At 40.1% G+C, this 18,106-nt stretch overlaps 1 long non-coding RNA gene across 1 annotated transcript in view; it reads left to right on the forward strand.

Annotated features, from left to right (window-relative positions):
• LOC141579012 (uncharacterized) overlaps positions 1-18,106 on the forward strand; it is a 65,765-nt gene that overhangs the window by 24,983 nt on the left and 22,676 nt on the right. The window contains exons 4-5 of the long non-coding RNA XR_012509895.1: positions 13,147-13,332; positions 15,809-16,033. This is a non-coding gene — a long non-coding RNA (uncharacterized LOC141579012). The remainder of the gene's footprint in view (positions 1-13,146; positions 13,333-15,808; positions 16,034-18,106) is intronic.

Genomic DNA, 18,106 nt, shown 5'->3' on the forward strand with positions numbered 1-18,106 from the left:
TTTGCTTAAATGCCATCCCTGCTAGTCACCTCTTACACTCATTCTTCTGGATGTCGTCCATACATAGCTGCTGAATGGATGAACTGAATGTAGTATCTCCATGTAGTGGAACATTATTCATACGTAAGGGTGAATAAAAAGGAAAAAAAAATAAAGGGGAAGATGAAAAAGGCCACCTGTTCTGGGAAGTCCACCCTGACTGCTCAACCCACCCTTTTCCCTTTGAATCCCCACCCCTTATGCTCCACTCTACTCTTTTTGATAGTACTTACCACCTTTTAATAAACTAACGTTTTCAAAAAAAAAAAAGAGAGAGATGCTGATACCACTTCAACATGGAAAAGCCTTGATAATAGCACGTTAAGTGAAAGGAACCAGACATAAACGGCCACATATTGTTGACTTCAGTGATCTGAAATGCGCAGAATATGCAAATGCAGAGGCAGAGAGCAGGTGATGGTTGCAAGGGGCTGGGTGGAGGGGGATTAGGGAATGACTGATAGTGACAGGGGGTTTCTTCTGGGATGATGGAGTGTTCTGGAAATAGATGGTGGTGAGGGCTGCACAACCGTGAATATGCAGAAGACTGCTGAGCGCAGTCTCTGGGAGTGCCTGTGGTTGGGACGGCTTTATTTTTTTCTCACCCTGCAATGTGAACAGTCATCTTGTGCTGAGGCAGTTCTACTCCTGTGAGTGGTGAGGCTCAGAGACTTTGCAGAGTCATGTTTCTTTTCTCCCCCTTGCTGAGTGTAGGCAAAAAAGGTTTAAGCCTGAGAAAGTGCTCCATCTGCAGAAATGTCTTTCAGTTTTGCATGGTGTAAAAATCTTGAGAGCTTTTTAATCGTTGACGACAGTCTGTGAGGGGAAACAGCCCGTGAAGCCTGGGTGCGACTGGAAGAGCCGCTCTTCCCTCCCTGACAGGGGTGGGGATTTCACCGCCGTTCAGGCAGTGAAGGGCCCAGACCCGTGAGCAGAGTTGACAATCGTGAATATTTACGTGTATTCGCTGCTTCATCTTGGATATTAATTTCAAGCTGAGTCAGTTTGTGGAGGCAGCCTCATCCTACATCAGGAATCTATATTATGTGCTCTTTGAGGTGGAGACCAGACAGACTTTATTATTTAACAGTCTCCCTTGAATTGATATCTCAGATTCCTTTGTAAAAAGTAAAACAGCAGAAATACACACGTCCTTTAATGCCAGTGTGACCTGGATCGGGTTTAGTCTCTGTGCCTTAGTGGCCTTAACTGCGGGTGGGGAAGATGATAACAGTGATTCCCTCAGAGGGCCTGGTGAGGGGGGAGTGAGAAGCACAAATTGAGGACTTACACGAGATGCTCATGAATGTCCGAAGTTAGTGCTCTCAGCCTGGTGAGGCCTCAGGGGCAGAGATGTCAGATCAGAGCATTCCTAGCCGGAGATCGATCCGTGTTGGCAGCTGTTATGATCACTATCACCACTGTGGTTTATCAGGTAGTTTTAAGACTTGGTAATATGAATTCTTGAATAATGTTAAAAGACTAGACTTCTCAGATCCAGTTTACATAGTTTTCAAGATTTCCTCTGAGAAATGGATGTTTTATTCCCCATCAGAAGTCTGAGTTGAGTCTCTAAAAAATTTCTGTATTCCTCCATCTTTTTGGTTTAATTCTCCATTTCTTAAAAAAAAAAGGTTTTAAATGGAGTTACTGGGGACTGAACTGAGGGCCGCATACATGCTAAGCACATACTCTCCCAAATGAGGTATAATCTCCCCCAGAATTCTTTTTAAACTTTACTTTCTTAGTATTCAGAAGTTAGAGGCCTCTAATTCTTTTTCTGGAGAATTGTCCATGAACCTGTAAATCTATTATTAATGGACAAATCTTGGTTTATTAAAAAAATCAATACAATATTCTGCAATCCATCCAAAAGAAAATGCTCATTGATTTAAATGTTTCTCCTTTATGGTGATTTCTACTTTCTGGTCTAGCTTAATTTATTAACACCCATTCTCATCATCATAGTGACCAAACTCGCTCTGAATGGACACCTGCCTAAGGCTAAAATGCTTTCCTCATGTTTTAATTCATAGCAGGTGTTTGAGGGTAGGTATCAGTGTCTCCTTTTTTGCAGCTGAGGGATTGAGAGATGGAGCAGCTTGTCCCAAATTACACACAGCTGGCAGTGGCTAGCTCAGTGCTGGAACCCTGGCTGCACAGAATGCATTTTTAATTGCTCCTCTAATCAGCCTCCCGTTGAGTGGTTTCCCGAACTCCTGTGACTCCATAAATGGCCAATTTTAGTGATCTCAGCCTGATGAAGACTTCAAAGGAGAGACACCAGTGAGAATGTGAGACAGAGTGGCATAAATTAAAATTGTACATTTTTACAGAAGTTTTATTCTCAGGTAATGACTTAAAAAGTTATTTTTTTTTAATTTAATGCTCTGTGAGCACTAAAAACAAAACATTAAAAATAATTATAGTGCAAAAGAGAAGTGGGCTTTGAAAGTCCAACCATTGCCAGTGATGTTACTTGCTTTTCTCTAGTGGCCCTTATTGACAGAAATACTTAGAAATACTGAATTGGTTATATGTAGTCTTAGTATGGAAGAAAAGATTGTCAGTGAATATTGTAAGTAAAATCATTACTCTTTTCTTTCCTGATGATGAATAGGTAAGTTGTTTTTATGGCTTAAGTACATTTCCTCATTTGTGAAATTTGAGTAATATCGTTTTCCTTGTCTGTGAGACTTAGATGCCTTGTATACAAAGCACCCAAGAGGTGCTTAATAAAAATGTGCTGTCACAATGACAAGTATTTTAGAAGGATCAACTCTGAATACTAAAGGGGGTGGCTTATTTCTGATGCATATTCAATATGTATTTATATGATATATATGAATATGGCTTAAAGTAACAAGGATTCATTTATTTTTTTTAGTGCACAATGAAGTTTTAATGAAATCTGTATCATTCTATTGAGACAGGGATTAGTTAAATTGCCTTAAGCAGACGACCTTGAAGATTATTTACACAGAATGTGTATTGTTACAACTCAGAATTCATGTTGCCGTGTAACATCCACTCAGACATTTAAATTCGTGGATTCTGACCAGATCCATTAAGTTTAAAAAAAATCCACATTTATCATTTTCAGGGAATAATCTCTCTTTTGTGATTAAAGAAAATTTTGATTTTTTTTCTTGCATTTTAACAGGTTTAAAATATCAAAACATTGATTTCACATGTAACTTTTTTAATACAATAAATCTCATGCTGTTTTAATATGTAAATAAAAGTTTTTGTATTTCAAGAAACTTTTACGATTTCCTGGTTCTTTGAGAAGTATTTTGCAAGATACTTAGATTACCTACTGTTGGAAAAATACAGACGTTACTTTTATGAAAATAGACCTAGTAAAGATCTGTTCGTTTTTGCTACAGTGCAAGACATGAGGCCTAGGAGAGATTTGCTGCCGATTGCAAGAAGGACAGATCCCAGGTCTCAGTCTCCCCTCCTGTAAACTGAAGAGGCTCGACTGATTTCTTTCCTCCTCTAAGATGAGTTTCCATAAGCCTATGTCTTTTGCTTATATTCAGGAGTATTAGCAATATCAGATTAAATACTGAGTTACCCTCTCTTCCCCCGAAGCAAAGTGCAGTATGTGCTACAGAAGCTTTTAGTTATCTGATTCTAGTTTCTGATACTACAGGCAATTTTGTGTTGCATGTTTCCCGGCAACCTGGAAGGTCTTTTTAGCCATAGGTGGCGCTGTTGCAACTTCTTACCTTCTTAATTTTCCTATTTGTTAAAGAAAGCTTAAACAACGTTATTTTATTTTGATTTCTTTGCTTAATGCTTCAGAATAGCACAGTCTCCATTATGTCTGTCTACCTGGAAAAATTATTCTGCTTATATCTTAGATTTATTCTGTCATCTCGCTGTGAACATCTCAGACTTGCTGTGCAAACAATGGCAAAATCGGACTTTTCTTCCAGTGCTAGAAACCAGTGAGCCGGGAATTTATAAAACAGCTAGAAGCGGCCTCTGGAGCACCTTAAAGCTTAAAAGTGTACTGGGTTCCCTGACTATTGACCCTGCCGCTGTGTGTTAATTAGTGGTAGGAGATTTGGTACATATAGGAAGGGGTGTAGTTTTTTGACATGGGCTTGCGTGCACGTGCTGCCACTGAGCCACGTGAGCCTAAGTCAGTTCGCTCTGAGATTTCCCTCGTCTGTGAGATGGGGATGCTCATATCTGCTTTGTAGAATTGTGAGAATTAGAAATTATGTAAAGTGTTTACCACAGTGGGTATGTCAAGAGAGCTCATAAACTTTAGCTACTGTTTTGTGAGAAGCCATCATTTGATAGTCTTTGGCAATTACTAAGAAACAGGAAAATAAGGAAAGCTGGTTTTATGATGAAAGATATTTGAGGAGGTTCCATAGTTCCTATACCCATAATTTAGCATCAGCAAAGTCAGAACTGTTACACAGTCGCCCTGAACCAACGTTAAGCCACAGAATTTTTTTGTTACTTCAAATATGTTGGGGCTTAATGGGATCCAATACTTATACACATTATGTCTCCAGCAGCCAACTGAGAGATGACAGAAAAGAGTAAGCAGGCGATATATGTCTTCATTTTTATTGATGAAGCCACGTTCTCCATGAACTTCAGAGCTGTGGGAAAATGCGTGTCTTTATACTGTGTCCCAGAAGTAGAGACTCACCCTGTCCCAGGTAACTATGGGCCACAGCGAGCCTTCCCTTGAGAGGACCTGCCCCATCATGCACAGGGCTGTCCTGCCATGGAGCTGAGCATCCCGGGTGCTTCCCAAGTGTGGCCAGCACTGGAAGGAAAGGAACGGTTTCACATACCCTGCTTGTCTCTCTGGACTCACACCTCACTCTGTTAGTGTGATAAAGGCTAGCTGTGGGCCATGGGTCTGTGGTTTGGAGAAGCACTCTCCGTGGCCATGAGGAGTGGGGAGGAGGCATCCCCTCCCTCAGTTTAAACAGGTGGTGGTATGGAACAGAAGGGTGCTCCCCAAGAGTTTATAAAAGGAGAAATAAGGATTTTCTTTGGGACTTAGTGTAGCCAGGAAACACAGAAGATGATTAGAAAGGAGACTTGTAAATCATTTTAATATTAAGTTGACATTTGTTGAGCACCAATAATGTGCTACATTCTTTTCTGAGAGTTTTACAGAAATGAATCCTTCAATCTTCTCAACAATCGAGTAAGGAATATTTGATTTTTATCCCAGTTTTATAGTGTGGAAACTGAGGCACACAGAGGGTAATTTGGCCAAGGTCACAGAGCTAGTAAATGGCAGAGCTGGTATTTAAACCCTGGCTGTCTGGTTTTGAGGCTCCCAGGGATGGGCTTTGGGTGTTTAGAGGTATCTGCATCCCTGGATCTCTGTACCACTGTGCATCAGGTTGCCCAATAAGGACAGGGAAAGGAGAGTTACACAGGTGCTCACAGTCCTGTCTCAGCCACTGTCCACGAAGGGTGCACCGTGATAAGCGTTAATTGTTTTCCAGGCAGTAGATCTGTTGGTATAACAGAAATTTAGTCCATTGAGTTAATCTAGAAACCCTTCCTGCTCTGCTTCTGTCCATGTTTGCCATGTTACTGCCTGCCCGTGATTAGGCCGTGGAGGAGAAACTGTACTCATGGTTGAACTCTGATATTTCAGTCTGGTTCATAGTTTCACATATTCTGTTACATTAATAAGTTAAGTTTCTGGTTTTCTTGCATCAGTGTCTCGTGAGTTTGGTTAATGTGAAACCAGTCCATGGGAGCCCAGGTGTGCTGACGGTATAATTTCTGAGCACGTTGTGGCACTTCTACACGTGCAGTCCTGACTGGATTATGTCCGCCTTCCTCACTGATTTCTCCCAAGAGCAGGGCCCTCTCCCACCCCCGGATGTGAGGCTGGGAGCTCTCTGAGTAGGCCAGTCAGCGGCCAAGTCCACCAATCAGAAAATTATGAAGTACCCGGAAGTGGGTTTAATAGAAGAAAAGGGCTTCCAGGTAGTCCGATGGGCTGTTCGAGTCCATTTGGTGAAAAGCTGTTCACTGTCTGTGGTTGAGCTGTTTCTTTGCTGTTGAAAAGTCTGGATTAGATGAAGGGATTTTAAAAAGCAGAAAGGAGTGATTTCAGGTGGTACGTCCACACCGGTGAGAAGTGATGGATGACCGCCTGTGTGAGGCATAGACAGAGTCTTACAAACTTCATAAAACAGCTTTAAAAGCTCTGCCATCTGAGTGCACTTCATAAGGGGTCCAGATCATCACTGGTCACGCTGAGAGGGCAAATAACTGATGATGGCATAAAGGACACGGAGGCATCAAAAAGGTCTCAGTCATGTTCCCTGTTTAAAGAATGTGACACAGTGTAATATATTTGAGCTGGTTTTTCACTGAACAATTTTTCGTGTTTTCTGGGACTCCCAGCTCCCGAAGTTTCCACGCAGCTGCATGTCCCCTCACTGCAGCTCTGTCAGCACTTGTCCTGGGCTGACGTGGTGTCATGGGGAGCAGGACGGTCAGCATCCCCGGCTCCTCCGAGCTCCGTCTCCTCATCCGCAATGCTGGGCTTCTCATCCGTGTCTACTTAGAAGGGTTGCTGAGAACCACACGTGATGGTTGTCAGGGGTGATTTGTGGTTGTCCCTGTGTTTGACATATAGTCAGTATTTGATAGAAACACATGTTTTTTATTACAGTTCTGGCTTCTAAATTGCAGTGATTTTTAGTCTGCTTTTTTTATAACTTTTTTCTTATTTTTAAATAAGCACTTTTGGGGGGGGATTACTGGGGATTGAAGCCAGCACATTGTGCATAGTAAGCAAGTGCTCTACAACTGAGTAATACCCACCCTCCTTGTCTTCACTTAAAAATAAATATTGCAATACACAAAATAGCTCTTAAACACCATCATGGGACCTATTTTCTGTATAGACAATTGAATACATATGCTATTTTAATAAGAATAAATGTTGGGACATACCTTTCTGAATCTGTTTACTTGTTTAAAAACGATAATAGCTAGTGATAAACACGAGTCTTGGATCCAGTACTTCTTAGGGTCTGCTTTGACATCATGGGAAATTACATTCTACAGAGAAGGCAAATTGGGTGTCGTTGATATTTGGATGATTTAGCAGATGATCAAGTCTTTCAAAACTTGACAGTTTTGTATTTTAAACTAACTGCAAAGTTATCTTCTAGAAGTTGGAATTCCTAATCTTGTGAAGTGCTCAGTAATTCAGTGTGTATGTGTTTGTGTCTGTGTGAACGTGTTTGTGTGTGATTTCAGGAAGGTAGAAATAAGTTCCATGTAGCCCTCTGATACCTTCCTCCTCCAGTTCAAAATGTAGGCATATATTTACACAAGTAAATTGATATTCTTTAGTCATTTGACATATTGGTGGGATACGAGGTTCTCACACTTGTTTCAGAAGGGTTGGGGAGCATCAGGTTTGAAAACAGGAGGGGAAAGAGGCCGGGAGGCACTTCACACTCTGTGCAGGATTTGAGGAACAGTAGATTTTCTTTTTTCTTCTAAAGCAAACTGGCGCTGAATTGTAACATAGTATTACTCAGAATTGCTTTTCTGATCAGATACAAGTGCCTCAGATTTTTCAAGGCAACATGAATGGTGAAATGTGTTTTAGCAGTTATCTTTAAAGTAGTGTTAATTTTCAAGTAAAAGGCTATAGCCTGTTCTTTCTTCGAAGGGTAAAAGACGTTCTCATTGATCCAAGTGCATGATCAATGTGCTTAGATTCTTTGGGGATTTTTTCTTTTTTTTTAAGTGCTTGTTTCATTGCGGTTTGAATGAATGTTTAAAATTTCTGAATTTTGTTCTTTAGAACATGCTGATTTATCAGAACTGTTAAAAACCTGATTGATCTTTCGTCTTTGTTTGGAGGGGCACCCTTTTGATTTCTGTTGTATGTTAAAGAGGGAAATTCTTCCTCTAGCCTGCAGATCATTAAGTGAATGTTTTGCAGTGTGCCTTTAAAATTCTTTGAATGCTTTGAGCATGTTGGTCCAGTGAATTTTGAATTGACTCATTGTAATGACTTTGCTTTTGTTCTGTGGCTTTTGCTCCTCTCCACAAGAATTTGAATTCTCTGTTGCATTTTGTATACGTGTTCTTAACAGGGGAAGAAATTTTGCATTTTTTACAGAGCTGGGTTTTCCTATCCCCTCTGAATGCCATCTATAATTAACACAACAAAAATCTGTTATTGCATGCTTAATTATTTCAAAAACTAATTTTTGGCTTAATCAGAAGCAATGAGAAAGAGTGATAATAAAAAATATGAAAACCTTCCTTCCTTTGAAGAATAGAAATGAGGTGGTCAGGCTCAAGCATGTTTTGTGCTTGACACACTTACTTCCATGCCATTGTGTATCATGATTCGGAGATGGAGTTGCTTCAGGTTTTATAGATTTTTGTTTGAACATTTTTGTTAAATTCTTTCTCCAGGCTGATGTTTCCTGTTGGGTTTGTGGAAAGCGTAGAAGGGAAACAAATTCTTTGTTTTATTTTCAGGATGCCTGAGTTGCTGATGAGAAAAGAGTTGAGGGTGGGCTGAGGAACAGAGTGACACTCCCTCTCCTCCCGGCTGAAACTGATGAACAATGAAATCAATTAAGTGCATCAGTATTTGACCAATAGAATTCAGCGAGCCCAAACTGGCAAGTTATGCCCAATGGAAAGTACTGAATTCACCTGCAGAATTAGGTGCTTTGCCAATTAGAAGCAGCTTAGAGCAATCAGAAAAATTAGTTCATATGATGAGATATAAAAGAATGTAATATCTTCTATTTCTGAAACTTTTCTTTGTTAAGTTGTGTAGAGCTAAAATTAAGTTTCAAGCACCAGGAGTTAAGAGTCTGGGTGGTTCTGTGGGATCGTTAGTCAGGGATGTGTCTAGATCCTGCTAGAGTGTCTGAAGCTGGCAGGAAAAGACCCAGAGCTAGGATTTGTTATCCTAGGGTGTCCTCCATAATGGTTCCATAATGGTTACATGTGGGAGCCCAAGATTAGGTTAACAAATTGTAACAGACCCCAGCCGCCTGTCAATGTTCAGAAGAAAAATGTGTGCTTAGTAACTGCTTTGCAAGCAGGAGCCTGTGCATCCTCACTCCTGTCTCCTTGCCTTAAAAAGCAGAGACAATGCTTTGCTTGCATAGTTGATGCTTTAGACAGAACTCTGCTCATTTCAAAGCAAGGACCCAGGCCCTCAGCTATAAAAGCTGGGCTTGTGTGCTTTTAGATAGTCTATGATCCCCAAAACAAGGACCTGGCTGGTCTTGTGGTCTGCTTTTTAATTCACATATCTAAAGAATGTATCTTATTCCCCTCACCCCATGACTTCCTTAAAGATACACTAAGCCTTTGTACTCATTGTGGATTCTACAATCTCTGTCTCCTCCCATCTTTCCTCAAGTTCCTACTTACTATCACACAACAGTTAATGACTTTTTCCTTTCATTATACACAGTAAATATAGGAGCATTTGAGAGGCTCGTTGAGTTGGCTCCCTACTCCTTCTCTTTTTCTGGACTTTTCCCACAGAGTCTCGAATAATCATTCCGTGTCGGTACGACTTCTGCCAGCCATAACCCACAGTTCCAGGTGAGAATGATGCAGGTTTTATCTCTACTACCCAAGGGAGAGAGAGAAGAGAATTGAGATCTGCTCCCTTGTGGTCCCTTCCTTCCCCAGGGCCACTCCAGTTCACCTGCAGCCTTCTGGCCTCTGCTCTCAGGGCCTCTGTCCCAGGACTGATTGCAGCCATTTTTTCCCTTGCCAACATTTCCTGTGCCTTTCAGAAGTTGGTCTCTTCTCTGCAATTCTACCCTGGCAGATGTGATGGTGGTCAGCGTGCTGGTGGGCAGTCACCTGGGGACTCCCAGGAGCCATGCTGATTCTCCTGAGTCTCTCATTCGGGGTTACAGAACTGTCGAGCATCGGAGGAAGCCCATTCACGTGAGGGCAGCGCAGCATTGCATCACTTTCATTTTATTTTTGAAATTTCAGTGGAGAAATTATTTGTAGCAAACTGTTCCAGTTTTTTGGCTGACTGCTTTCCTCACCACCATTTCCTTGTTGGATGTGGTGCTTGTTTTAAGAACCTGGTTTCTTCTCTGGTTATTTCTAGCAGGTGGGCTTGCCGAATCCTTGATCTGCATTTGAAGCAGAATGCTTCATCTTGATGTCAAACAGATTTTCTTCATTCTGAATATTTCGTATATACTCAGCAACTGTTTCAAGTGAACTGCTCTTGTCCAATTTCGGTTAACTCACATTTGCTGATCTCCTGCTTTCATGCTGAGGGCAGTTTCTTCTTCCTGTAATGAAAGTTAGCAATTTGCATCTACTATGGGAAGGTACTGGCCCGAGGTGCTTTTTTTCTTAATAGTTTTAATACAATTCACCCATTAATATTTACACCGGTTTTTACTCTATGCCAAGAATTGTGCATCCCAGTCAATCTTAGAATATTTTCATCCTCCTTACAGGAAACCCCATATGCATAAGCACTTATTCCCATCTTCCCCATCCTCCCCCAGCCCCTGGGAGCCACTCTTCTCTCTCTGTGGATTTGCCTGTGCTGGACATTTCATGTAAATCGAGTCAATTCATGTAAATGGAACCGTCTATTGTGACTGATTTCTTTCACACTGAGTAACGTTTTCAATGTTTGGCCATGTTATTGCCAGGGTCAGTACTCCATGCTTTGCTATTGCTGAATAATATTCCACTGTATGGCTGGGCCCCTCTTTTTACCCATTCATCAGGTGATAGGCATTTTGGTTGTTTCTTCTTTTTGGCTGTGATGAATAATGGCACCGTGAATATTCCTGTAGGAGTTTTTATGTGGACATTTGTTTTCAGTTCTCTTACGTGTGTGCCCACAGAGCAGAATTGCTGGGTCATTCAGAAACCAACTGTTCAAATCTCTGAGGTCCTGCCAGGCTGTTTTCCAAAGTAGCCACGCAGCGTTACATCTCACCAGCAAGGGCTGCTATCTCTGAATCCTGTGTGTCCTCATTAGTTCTTGTTATTCTTTTTTTAAATATAAACTAATGTAGTGAATGTGAAGCGGTTTCTCCTAGTAGTTTTGACATGATTTCCCTTACAGCTAATGATTTTGAACATCGTTTCATTGTGCTTATTGGCCATTTGTATATTTTCCTTGAAAAATACCTTTTCGGATCCTTTATTCATTTTTAATTTAGTTGTCTTTTTTGTTGAATTGTAGGAGCTCATTTTTATTTGGAGATACAAATTCCTCATCAGATAAATTATTTGAAAATATTTTCTCCTGAGTATTGTTTTTTTCACTTTCTGGATGGTGTCCTTTGAAGCAAAGTTTTAAATTTGATGAACTCAAATTTATCTCTGTTTTCTTTTTTCCTTGTGCTTTTGGGGCAATATTTAAAATCTGAGGTATTTTATTTAAAATTTACATATAAAATATCTTAATTTTTAGGACCGTCCTAGGAGACGGGTGCTGTTGTTGTCCCCAGTCTATGGATAGGAGGCTGAGATGCAGAAAATTTCACTGACTTATGAGTGTCAAAGCTACCCAGTGCTGTGGGAGTTCAGAGGCTCATGATTGTCCCCAAGCATCTGTGCTCTTCACCACCAAGCTCCACTACTGCCTGGAATCGTTAATGAAAAAGTCTTTCCTTTTTTGGTTTCTTGTTTGTTTGTTTTCTCATTGGGAACCTCATCTCCTCATTTTCCTTTCAGATATCAGTGTAGGTTTATTTTAGGTCTCATGTAGGCAGAAGCATTGCTATCAGTTAACTTCTTTATTACTCACTCTCCGGTGATGATTGTTGCTATTTGACCTAATCAAGTCATGCTTAAGTCTTTCCTGCTCATGACACTGAAAAGAGTCATGACTTACAGAATGATCAGAGAAGAAAATAATTGATTGATTTTATTTTGCTACCCAATCAAACCAATCAAATAAAAACCGCGGTGTTGACACAGACGGTAAGCCCTCCAGAATAGGGTCACTGTCTTCCTTGTGTTTCGTTTGTTTGGTCACAGTGTCTGGATAGTGACTTGCTGTCCAGCAGTTTTGTGAGGATACGGTGTTCGTGAATCATTGTAAGGACAGAATTTTGACAACAGACTGTATTGGTCATTTCACGAGGGAAAAGATAATATAGAAATACTGCTCAGATTAATTTTAAAATTAAGTTTGGAATGTTGAGATGAGTTCAAGAAACCATACAAAGATCTCTTTCACTTATTTTAGATCTATCTTAGGCATATTATGATTACATAGCAGAGTAACTTATCAACTAGATTTGACAAGAGGGGTGTATTATTGATTATTTGTTTTAGTTGAAATATTTTACCTGGGAAAAAGTAATCATTGCCCATAAATGAACAAATATGTTTGTATTTCTATGTAACATGGGAGCAGACTTCATATGTTTCTATATAATATATATGACTGTGTGTTTTAATCTGTCTGTCAGTGTATTTATAGTTTTTCAGCAATGTTCTAACTTTAGAATTCTTCTAAGAAAATCACCCCCGATTCTAGCTCAGTTTGTACTGTGTATCCTGTCTTATGCATGGGATTCCACTGTCTCCTCAGTGAGGAATTTCCTCCCCTACTGAAGTAGTATCAGAGTTAAAGGAACTGTGATTTCTAGGCCTTTGCTCTCCATGTGTTTGCATTTGGCTCTCAATCGTGATTTTCCCTTTCTTGAGTTTTCATTGTTCAATTAGAATTTTTGAAAATAAGTGTTAATATGTTGTATTTGTCTCCCTAGAAACTTGATGTGTTTGTGCTTTTCAGTTTTCAATTTCTTAAAAATGTAAATGCACTCTTGTTTTTAAGTAGTCCTTTTTCACTAGATATTTGTTTACCTATTTATAGTTAAAATACTTTTTTTCCAATGAATGAATCGGTGTGCATGTTTTAAAAGATACCTTACTTTTTATTTTCCTTATTATAACAATTATATTCATTCTAGAGAATTTAGAAAATAAGGATAAACACAGTAATTACTTAAAAATGGCCTCTAATCTCACCTAGAGATACAGTTGTAAAGTTTCAAATTGAGAATTACAAGTCCTCTAATGTTGTTCTTCTTTTTCAAGATCGTTTTGGTTACTGAGACCCTCGAATTCCCATATGAATTATAACAGCAGCTAATCAGTTTTTGCAGAGGAGCCCGCTGGGATTGTGTTTGAGACCACGTAGAATATACGGATCACTCTGGGGAGCACTGCCATTCCAAGAGCACTGTCTTCTGATCCAGGAATGTACGTGGCGTGTCTGTCCAGGTATTTAGGTCTTCTTTAATTTTTTTTCAGCAATGCTTTGAGTTTACAGAATATTATTTTACTTTTTTTCTTTGCCTTTATACTGAGGACATGTGTGCAAGGTACCGGGATCAGAAGTGTATTTTAGCCCCGCCCCTTGCTGCCAACATGGTCTCTGCGCTCTTGCTTTGCCTTGTGTACAATCTTGCACAAAATAGGACCTCAGTAACTCTCTCTTGAATGAATGATTTTATGATTGTAGGATGATGCTTGAGAGTCCTTGTGATGATTTTTTCCTCCAGCCTTTCCCCAATTCTTAACTATGCCCTTTTTCTTCCTAAACTCCATCCTGGGTTTCAGCCTGCCTGTGGCATTGATTTTCCCTATCTGTAGACTCATCCTTTCACTGGTTCACGATAATGTTACATGTGGGCTGTGGAAACTTGCTAGATGTCAAGAAAGAACAAATCTATTGCATGCTGGTATTTTTACAGTGTGGTATTTTTTATCGATTGAAATTAAATCAGGCTGACCCCCTGAGCCCTCCCGTGAGCTCTTTTCACTTTCCTACATCTGATACTGCACTGGTTGCTAAATGTGCCCTTCCCCCAGCCTTGGTTTTTGGGTTGAGTAAGTCATCATCAGTGGAGCCCTCTCTTTAAATGATGAAGAGAACATTGACTCCTTCTCCCTGGTTGGGGACTTGGATGAGATGAGATACCAGATAAAGAATGGACCTCCACCTCATTCTGACACCCGCTCTTTCCGTTACGTTCTCCAGAGTAAAAGAGTACAATTCAACAGTATAAAGATTGATTGTGAGCTAATGAGATAGACAAGACAATCAATCATTTATTAAATATCCTTTCATGCCAGAAACAAATGTATTATACACACAAAAATCACACAAAGCATGATAATATCGTGCTTACAGACGTGTGTCCGAGTTCGAGTCCTGCTCTGGAGTGACCAGTCCTGTGAGATGGAGAACTGGTAGGTCGGCTTAGGCTCTCCAGGACTGGTTTTCTGTCCTGCAGAGATGGGGCTCGCTAGGCTTCCCTCCCCCGTAGAGGTGCTGTTGGGTGTAATTGTCACGTGTGCACAACTGCTCGTTCCTCGTAAGTGCAGGATAGCATAGATTTTGTGGTGATGGCTTTATGACTGCCCCGTGTAGACTCTCAGTGCTCCAAAGGGATGCCTTGTGGTTTGGAGATGGGATTCTCATTTCTGTAAATACCCAAGATTTTGGTATTGGGCCCTGCTGATTTGAATCTATTCTTAGGAAGTACATATTGTAGATATATTTTTCAAGCATGTGTGCTTTTTTTCTTTTATTATTTATAGTTCTACCCTCTCATCTCTTGGTGTGACTTTTCATGGAATCCAGGAAACAGTCCTAAGCTACCTGCCTCTTCACTCTTCTCCGTGGTGGTTTTCTTCCCTGACTAGAAGAGGGTTTTGCACAGGAAATTTTATGTGTTCCCCTTTTCTTGGAGTCTCCCTTTTGGTCTGCCCATCTCTCACCTGTCCATCTGTCCATTTATCTACACACTCATTCTTCTGACTTGTTTCAAAAAGCATTTCAGGCAGCTTACAGAAGAACAGATACCAAATAAACAGGTTAGAAAATGGGGCCAAGTTCAAACTGTGAGGCTAGGAGGCGAGCCAGTGTGAGGGTTGCAGCCGTGAGACACACGCCTCTGCCCTGTGACTTATAAGATCAACAGCAAGAGTGTACCTGATGCTCCCAGCAGACACAGGGTAACAGGGTTTGTGGGAGATGCTCACTGGCTGTGAAATAAATAAGTGGCTCAGGAGAAGCCCAACCTTTCCAGCTACAAAGGCTTAGGAGAATATTTTGAGTGTCTTCCAAAATCAGGGTTTTGCATTGTTTCTTTTGTCAGAGTTCTACGTATAGTTGGTTACATTCTATACCTGAAAATTTCTCCAGAACTCCTTACCAAGTGAGTACCATTGCTCGGGAATGAGGTGGTTCTGCTTATTGATGGGGGTTGGCCAGAAACCGAAAATGACAGCTTCAAAGGAGCCTGGGATTTGTCAGTTATGTTTTGTCAGTGCTGTAGATTTCAGGAAATGCTTTCACACTTTCTCTCCATCTGAGGCGGCAGCGTGCTCTCTTAGCAGCATCAGGAGCTCAGAGCCACGGGATTTTGGGGGCTGACTGCACTGCCGTCAAGACAGCCAAGCTAGTCACTGCAGGACTGGTCCTTTCACATAGTGCATTTCATGTTCTATAGTAGAAGGTTTCAACAGGGAGTTAATTAACTGAGTTAATTAACATTTAATAAATATGAAGCTTTGATGAAAAGACGGTTATAGGCAGAATATAAGTTGTGAACACTTTGAAAACGGTTTCATTACTGAAATTTCAGTAGGGAAGATTTAGTTTATCTTATTTATGCCTCTCTTTAAAAGTAACAAAGAAACAAGACAGAAAAGGCAGAGGATGATTTCTGTTATTCCTCTCGGCTTGCAGGTGCCCTCACATCCAGTGGCATCCATCCAGACACCAACACTGACAGTGGCCATGCTCAGAACTGCCTCAGCCCTGAAGACACAAGTGACAAATAGAAGGGGGCCGCTCCCTGTTACAGCAGGTGCTCTCACTTTGTTGGTCCTTATGTAACTGCGCGGTGTTAATCAGGATCGCCCTTTCTACATTGTGTGGCGCTGCTGCAGTGTCTCCTAGTTATTTGTTTCTGTAAGTACTCGTGTATTATTCTCCAATGTGTGATGTGTACACATCTAAAAATGTTTTTTCAGATGAAAAATAATGTATATTTAATACAATAAGTCTGAACAAAGGGACATAAAAGGCTATCCAGGTCCCATTACTCAGAAATAATAATTAACACTTTAACATCTACTTTCTGTTCTTTTCATCAGTGTGTATCAGCTCTGTCATAAAAACCAGTGAGCATTCTGTGCCTGTTTACTGTGTGGAGACCTCCATTTTCCATTCGGCTTATTACATGTTTTTCTACAATATTCTATCTCCCCTGGCATGATTTTTAATGACCAGTATAGCATTATGTCTTGTGGAGGCATCGTCCATTTTACTTCGGGCTTAAATAAATTTTTAAATTCCAAGTGTACTTAACTGAAATACTGAAAAGAGAACTGTGGTGGTACCGAAAGAGCCCTACCTCCCTTCCCCTTATTTCCTGAGTGTAAAAGCTGTTGCCAATGTGGTGTATATATTTCATGACTTTTATGCCTATGACATATATATATACCCATACATACGTACATACATACATACATACATATGAGAAATCTATGTATATGTGTGTATATATTCTTTTTTGAAAAATAAGGCCAAACTATATGTTTTCTGCAGCTCACTTTATTCACTCAGGGGTATATATTAGACGTCCTCCCACTCCAGACTCACCCGGTCCTTTCAGATAGAGTGGAGGGGTCTCCTGATGTGCAGGTGTGGTCTCTTGTGCAAGGACACCTTTGGTGGGAGAGTGCTGTGGACAAGGCCCTGGGCCACGGGAAAACGCCGGCCCCTTAGTGCCCACAGCTCACCGTGATTTACCGCATCATTGTCTTGATGGTGGACACAACTTTTCTCCATTTTCCATTGTCAGAAAGGATGTTTGACTGGCATCTTTCTTTAACAGACTTTCCTGTGATCTTGTATGAGCATGCCTTTAGTTACGTCTTCTGGAAATTTAGTCATTGGATGTGACATTTACTTTCATCACAGGCTACTTTCAAGTGACTAGAAATTCCTTCTCCAGTGTGGAATGAGAAATGTAGAATTACTTATGTAACCAATTCTCTATCGCTGGATATGATTTCACTTCAGCTTTTCTTCCCACCAGTGTAAACAGTATATCTATTTGAACTGATTTTTTTCTAAACGAAACGATTCCTAGAAGTGGGGTTGAATCAGTGTGTACACACGTTTTTCAGTGTTTACATATCCATTTACATGTCATCCTCCAAAAAGGTCGCTCACAGTTTTTTCTCCCACAGATTGACACTAGCTACAATATCTTTTAAAAATATTTACCAATAAGATGAGCAAAAGTGCTTTTTCATTGTTTTAGTTTGCATTTGATGACCAGTGAGGTATTGAGCATTTTTCACTGATTAGCCATCTGACTTTTGAAAAGTGAATGATCCATTTTGTCCTTTGCACAAATTTAAGTGAGGAAGCTTCTTTTTGCTTTGTGACAGCTCTTTGTATGTTATGAACATTAATCCCTTGTCTTCATCAACATCTATCACAGAGTTTTTCCTTGTCATTTCTTTCGTTTCATTTTGTTCAGTAGGTTTATTTTTGTTGTGGCTCAAAATATTCTTAAGATAGTAAATGTCTTCCTTTTGTGTTTTATCTTTGTTATTATTCTTAGAAATACTTTCTAATAATGGTATAAATCTCTTATGTAGGTTTATTTAATGTCTAAGATGGAGATGATAATAGTACTTGTTATAGTGAGGTGAAGTTGAATTAATGTGAGCAAAGAGTTGTATTTGCTGTTATTAGTATTTTAATATTTACATCACTATCTGTAATTTTTTTTGTGGTCATTATGACAGGAATAGAATTTGTTCTTTCCAGGTGATTCTCTGATTGTCCCAGGACAAATATTGAATTCATACTTTGCTCTTTGATTTGAAATCCCACATGTATAAAATACTTATGTACACTAGAGTCTCTTTTTGAGCTCATGCTTTATTTCTGTCAATCTTACTTCCTTACTGCAGCGCTATATCTTACATATTGTAAAAATTAAATATTATCTGACAGTGCGATTTT

The sequence above is a fragment of the Camelus bactrianus genome, chromosome 11 (genome assembly GCF_048773025.1).
Source record: "Camelus bactrianus isolate YW-2024 breed Bactrian camel chromosome 11, ASM4877302v1, whole genome shotgun sequence".
In the NCBI taxonomy this organism is placed as follows: domain Eukaryota; kingdom Metazoa; phylum Chordata; class Mammalia; order Artiodactyla; family Camelidae; genus Camelus; species Camelus bactrianus.